This window comes from Oncorhynchus tshawytscha, linkage group LG05, assembly GCF_018296145.1.
Source record: "Oncorhynchus tshawytscha isolate Ot180627B linkage group LG05, Otsh_v2.0, whole genome shotgun sequence".
In the NCBI taxonomy this organism is placed as follows: domain Eukaryota; kingdom Metazoa; phylum Chordata; class Actinopteri; order Salmoniformes; family Salmonidae; genus Oncorhynchus; species Oncorhynchus tshawytscha.
Genome location: NC_056433.1, coordinates 56,152,709 through 56,158,708, shown reverse-complemented (window position 1 = coordinate 56,158,708; position 6,000 = coordinate 56,152,709). Strand labels below are relative to the sequence as shown.

At 47.0% G+C, this 6,000-nt stretch overlaps 1 protein-coding gene across 2 annotated transcripts in view; it reads left to right on the top strand.

The window, feature by feature from the left end:
* The first annotated feature begins 4,936 nt into the window (after positions 1–4,936).
* sema6bb (sema domain, transmembrane domain (TM), and cytoplasmic domain, (semaphorin) 6Bb) overlaps positions 4,937–6,000 on the top strand; it is a 130,393-nt gene continuing 129,329 nt past the window's right edge. For both annotated transcript variants that reach the window (XM_024421454.2, XM_024421453.2), the window contains exon 1: positions 4,937–5,815. The gene's annotated coding sequence lies outside the window, so the exon portion shown is untranslated. The remainder of the gene's footprint in view (positions 5,816–6,000) is intronic.

Here is a 6,000-nt window from a genome sequence, read left to right as displayed (position 1 = left end):
CAGGAGGGCGAGAAAAAGAGACTGGGAAAAGTAGGAGCTGAGGCAAAAACGCTGGTTGACTTGACAAACAAGACGAACTGGCAGCAGATGAACAGAGAATTCACAGGGGATAATGGGGAAAATGGGCGACACCTGAAGGGGGTGGAGACGATCACAAAGACAGGTGAAACAGATCAGGGTGTGACAGTACCCCCCCCCTCTAGGGGCACCACCTGGCGTCCTACCTGGGCGCATACCTGGTTTACCGGTGTGCCGGTGGTGAAAGTTGGTGATGAGGGCTGGGTATTCGATGTCTCTAGCAGGGACCCAGCACCTCTCCTCCGGGCCATAACCCTCCCAGTCAACCAGGTACTGGAAACCCAGAAGACAAAGGGCTGTGAGACATGGGCTTAATCCTAGACACATGGAAAGTAGGGTGAATATGGAGGGTACGAAGTAACAAAAGACAAACAGTGGTGGGGCTAATAACTCTAGAGATGGGGAACAGGCTGATGAAATGGGGGGCAGGTATATACTACTCAGATTTGTATGTAACGTTTATGGTAGTAATTTATTTCACTTTGTCTCCTCGGTAAGAAAAGCACCACTTATTTTTAAAATTAGGAATCCAATGTGCCATTTGTTTATTTCTGTGTTTACGTGACTAATGCTACTACTTTTTGGAAAATGTGTTGTATAGAGCTATACCCTCTGCTCGAGCTGATAGCAGGAGCCCGGTGGTGATCCACTTGTCGCCTATACCTGGAAGTGATCTTCAACAGAGCGGCCCGGGCTCTCTTCCAGGTATGGCGACAACGGTGGATGAACATCTGGGCAGAGGGATTGCTGACTTCCTCCTCTTGCTCGGGGAAGAGCGGAGGCTGATATCCCAAGGAACACTCAAAGGGCGAGAGACCCATTGCAGAGCAAGGAAGGGTGTTGTGGGTGTACTCAACTCATACCAGTTGCTGACTCCGGTGGTAGGATTGGCGGAGACCAGGCAGCGAAGAGTCGTCTCTAAGTCCTGGTTGGCTTGCTCCAACGGGCCATTGGACTGGGTTTGGAATCCGGAGGACAGGCTGACCGACGAAACAATGAGAGTGCAGAACGCCTTTCAGAACCGGGACGAGAACTGCAGACCTCGGTTGAAGACCATGTCCACCGGGAGTCTGTGGATCCGGAAGACGTGCTGCACCATAAACTGGGTCGTTTCCTTAGCCAAGTGTAGTTTGGGGAGAGGAAGGAAGTGGGCGACTTTGGAAAACCGGTCGAACACAGTCAGGATGGCAGTGTTGCCCTCAGACGGGGGGAGACTCGTGATGAAATCCAGGGATATATGGGACCAGGGACGGTGAGGGACCGGCAGTGGTTGGAGAAAACCAGCCGGAGCTTGACGAAGAGTCTTGTTCTGTGCGCAGACGGCAACAAACAAGGCAACATCCCGAATCATAGTAGGTCACCAAAAGCGTTGTCGCATGAAGGCCAGGGTCCGACGAGAGCCCGGCTGTCAGGCAAGCCTGGAGGAATGGGCCCACTTCAGGCCCGCGGATCAGACAGCGTCCCCAATGTAGCTCTATATAGCCTTGGTCTCTGGTCCCAACAGAGAGTACAGACCTCTTTTGAGTGTCGTGGTGCTAAGGAGAAGGTCAATTCCGCAGTCATAGGGGCAGCGCGGCGGAAGAGATGTGGCCCGGGACTTTCTGAACACCTCCCAGAGGACCTGGTACTCCGTGGGAATGGTGGAGAGGTCCGAGCCCCCAGGAAGACATCCCGGGGCAGGTTGCGCTGACTTCAGACAATGGGCGGGGCAGAACGGACTCCAGCCCATAATAGCACCCATAGACCAGTTGATGAGGAGATTGTGTCGCTGGAGCCAGGAGAATCCCAAAACCACTGGAATATGGGTGGACTTGATGAGCAGGAATTGAAAGGTCTCGCTGTGATTCCCTGACACACGTAGGTTGATGGGAGTGGTGTTATGGGTGACCCGACCTATAGAGCACCCATCCAGTGCTCTAACATCCATGGGAATGGAGAGGGGCTGTTCAGCTCGGAAGCCAGTGTGGTGTCCAAAGCTCTCATCGGCCCCAGAGTCAATGAGGACCCGGAGAGATTTGGGCTCGTTTCCCCACAGCAGAATGACATGAAGGGGTGTAAGGGAAGCAGAAAAGTTCTCCATATGTCCCACCAGAGTACTCGCTCCTACCGCTGAGCCTGGTCTTTTACCGGGCAAGAGGACACAAAATTACCAAAAGTCCCGCAATACAGACAGCTCCTTGTGTTTATCCTGTGTTGCCGTTCCGCTGGTGATAGCCCGGCTCTGCCTAGTTGCATAGGCTCGGGAAACAATGCCTCTCTCCCGGAGAACGGGGCATCAAAACCTTCACCTCTCCCCCGAACCCCTGCAGACTCACGCACACGGCCAGCTGTTCCCATACGGCGGCAGTCCAGGTGAAAGCTCTCCCAGCCATCAGCAGGATGAGGTAGGCTATCTTGGAGCAATTCGAGGGGAAGGAGGATTGCTGAAGCTCAAATGAGGGCAAACTAAGCTAAAAACACCCCTCAGTAGCTTGGCTCTCGATTAAAGCATTCCGGGGGAAGTAAACGGGGCTGCCGGGAAGGTGGAGTTTGTACTAGTACTTCTCCGTACTATCCGGTATGAAGGTAAGACCCAGATGCAGACAGCGTCAAATTAACAATGGTTTAATAATCCAACAGGGGCAGGCAATAGACAGGTCAAGGAAGGCAGGGGTCAGTAAACCGGAGGTGGGGCAACGGTGGCAACGGTACCGGACGGGAAGCAGGCTCAGAGTCAGCAGAGGTCAATAATCCAGAGGTGAGCAAAGGTACAGGTCGGCAGGCAGGCTCAGATTCAGGACAGGCAAGGGTCAAAACCAGGAGGGCGAGAAAAAGAAAGACTGGGAAAAGCAGGTGTTGAGGCAAAAACGCTGGTTGACTTGACAAACAAGATTAAACTGGCAACAGAGGAACAGAGAACACAGGTATAAATACACAGGGGATAATGGGGAAGATGGGTGACACCTGGAGGAGGGTGGAGACAATCACAAAGACAGGTGAAACAGATCAGGGTGTGACAGAAAACATGTCTTTAGACATTTTTGCAAATTTACTGAAGCACCTTTGGCAGCGATTACAGCTGTGAGACTTTCTGGGTAAGTCTTTATTTGCCCATTATTATTTTCAAAATGCTTCAGGCTCTGTCAAATTGATTGTTGATCATTGCTAGACAACCATTTTCAGGTCTTGCCATAGATTTTCAAGTAGATTTATGTCAAAACTGTAACTCAGCCCCTCAGAAACCTATTCACTGTCTTCTTGGTAAGCAACTCCAATGTAGATTTGGCCTTGTGATTTAGGTTATTGTCCTGCTGAAAGGTGAATTTATCTCCCAGTGTCTGGTGGAAAGCAGAGTGAACCAAGTTTTCCTCTAGGATTTTGCCTGTGCTTAGCTCTATTAAGTTTATTTTGTTATCCTGAAAAACACCAGTCCTTAACGATTACAAGCATACCCATAACATGATGCACCCACCACTATGCTTGAAAATATGGAGAGTGGTACTCAGTAATGTGCTGTATTGGATTTGCCCCAAACATAACACAATTGTATTCAGGACATAAAGGTAATTTCTTTGCCACATGTTTTGCTGTATTACTTTAGTGCCTTGTTGCAAACAGGATGAATGTTTTGGAATATTTTTATTCTGTACAGGCTTCCTTCTTTTCACTCTGTCAATTAGGTTAGTATTGTGGAGTAACTACATTGTTGTTGATCCGTCCTTAGTTTTCTCCTATCACAGCCATTAAACTGTAACCGTTTTAAAGTCACCATTGGCCTCATGGTGAAATCCCTGAGCGGTTTCAATCCTCTCCGGCAACTGAGTTAGGAAGGATGCCTATGTAGTGACTGGGTGTATTGATACACCACCCAAAGTGTAATTAATAACTTCTCCATCCTCAAAGGGATATTCAATGTCTGCGTTTTTTAAAACTCATCTACCAATATGTGCCCTTTGTGAGGCATTGGAAAACCTCATGGTTTTGTGGTTGAATCTGTGTTTGAAATTCACTATTTGACCGAGGGACCTTAAAGATAATTGTATGTGTGAGGTACAGAGATGAGGTAGTCGTTCAAAAATCACATTAAACACTATTATTGACAACTGTGTGAGTCCATGCAACTTATTATGTGACTTGTTAAGCACATTTTTTACTGATTGACTCAAGACATTTAAGATGTTCATTTTTTTATAATTTGTAAAATTGTCAAACAACATAATTGCACTTTGACATTATGAGGTATTGTGTCTAGGCCAATGACAACAATTCTAAATGTAATCTACTTTAAATTCCTACTCTAATATAACCAAATGTGGGAAAAGTCAAGGGTGTGACTACTTTCTGAAGGCACTGTATGCTTCTACTCAATCAGCTGATCTAAACAATAGTTTGTGTCATAACAGTGTAGTTCGGTACTATAAGCTAACATCAGCTGTTTAATAGTGTATGTTAATATATTTGGCTAATGTCTATCAGATTTGTTTTACAAAAAATGTGTGCTGCATTTCGATGAATGTCCTTAGAATTGTATAATTAACGGCTTTTGGAAAGTGGTAAATGGTATTTTGCTATCCATGTGAGGATATTCATCGAGCATGATACAAAACAATATTTCTATAGAGGGCTCTGGTAGATAGTTTGGAGTCTCCAAAAGTCCCATCTGACTATTTGGAGCAAGTCATTCCTTATTGTTCTTCTGGAGTTACAAAGAGGCCCATGCATACAATGTATTGATATGATGTTTACTGTTTTATTTAAGAATAAAATAATTTGCCTAATTAAATATGATTATCTAGTAATCAATTCCATTCCAGTCACTGCGTAATTCTGCTTCAGGTTTTGGTATCGCCTCGTTTTCTGTCCCTGTGGGTGACAGGAGGGAGCAGTAGCCTACTGAATAATCTGTATTCCACCGCTAGTAAATAAACACCCTGTGATCTTCCTATCTTCACAAAGCTCCTGAAGGGTTAACTACAGAAAAAATACATATTTTTCATAAACTGATGAATGGGAGTTTTCTACCCGCGGAATTCTGAAGCAGAAGCATACTGGAAAAGGGGCGCATACCAGACTGATGAACAGCCCTTTCTCTCAATGAGACCCGAAGTGAAAAGACGCAGTAATGAATGACAGTATACTGGCAAGAGCAGCAGCCGTGCGCAGCTACATCGAGCACAAAATAACTATTGTGGGGATAGATGATTGATAACGCAACTGCTATAGTGCAGGCTGGGAGAGCGAAACAGATGTAATTTTCTTACGCTACAGCTGGTTCAGTGCCACTGGGTGCTGCATGGATTGTTATTGCAATCAGTCCTTCTACATCAGCCACTGCTACCAGCAATCCCAAATTACTTAGGAATTCCGGACGGCTGTCTGAGGAGCAATATTGCTGCAGAGCTCAACGGGAATGCCATGTGTCGTGGCGCGACATAAGAACCGCTTTGTGGTGTCTTGTCCACCGGGACAGGTGGTGTTGTGTGTGCTGGGGGTTGGTGGGGGTATATGAATACACAACCCGAGAGACAGTTGTGTTAGGGATGTCACGCCGCCGTACGGGATCAGTCTTTGCCAGAGACAGGTGCGACAGAGAGGAGTAGTAGTTTACAAACGACGTTGGGATTGGTGTTGACGAAAACCTCGGGTCTGTCTATCCTTTTCTTACATACTGGATATTAATCCAGGGGACATCATACTGTGGAGGCAAGAACTGTGTAATCGTCGCGTTCCGGGCGCACCTTTTACTCGACAATCAGCGGTAAGTGGGCAGAGCTGTCCAACGTTGGGGTCCGGTGGTGCGCGCTATGGGACATTGCCTCCGGTAGCGCCATGCCGATGCTTTGGGTATAATGGTGTTCCGAACATCATGAAATGTGATGAGTTTGAAAACGTCTCAAACGAATGTGGGGAACTTACTTGAAATTATACGGCATTTGCCTTCTG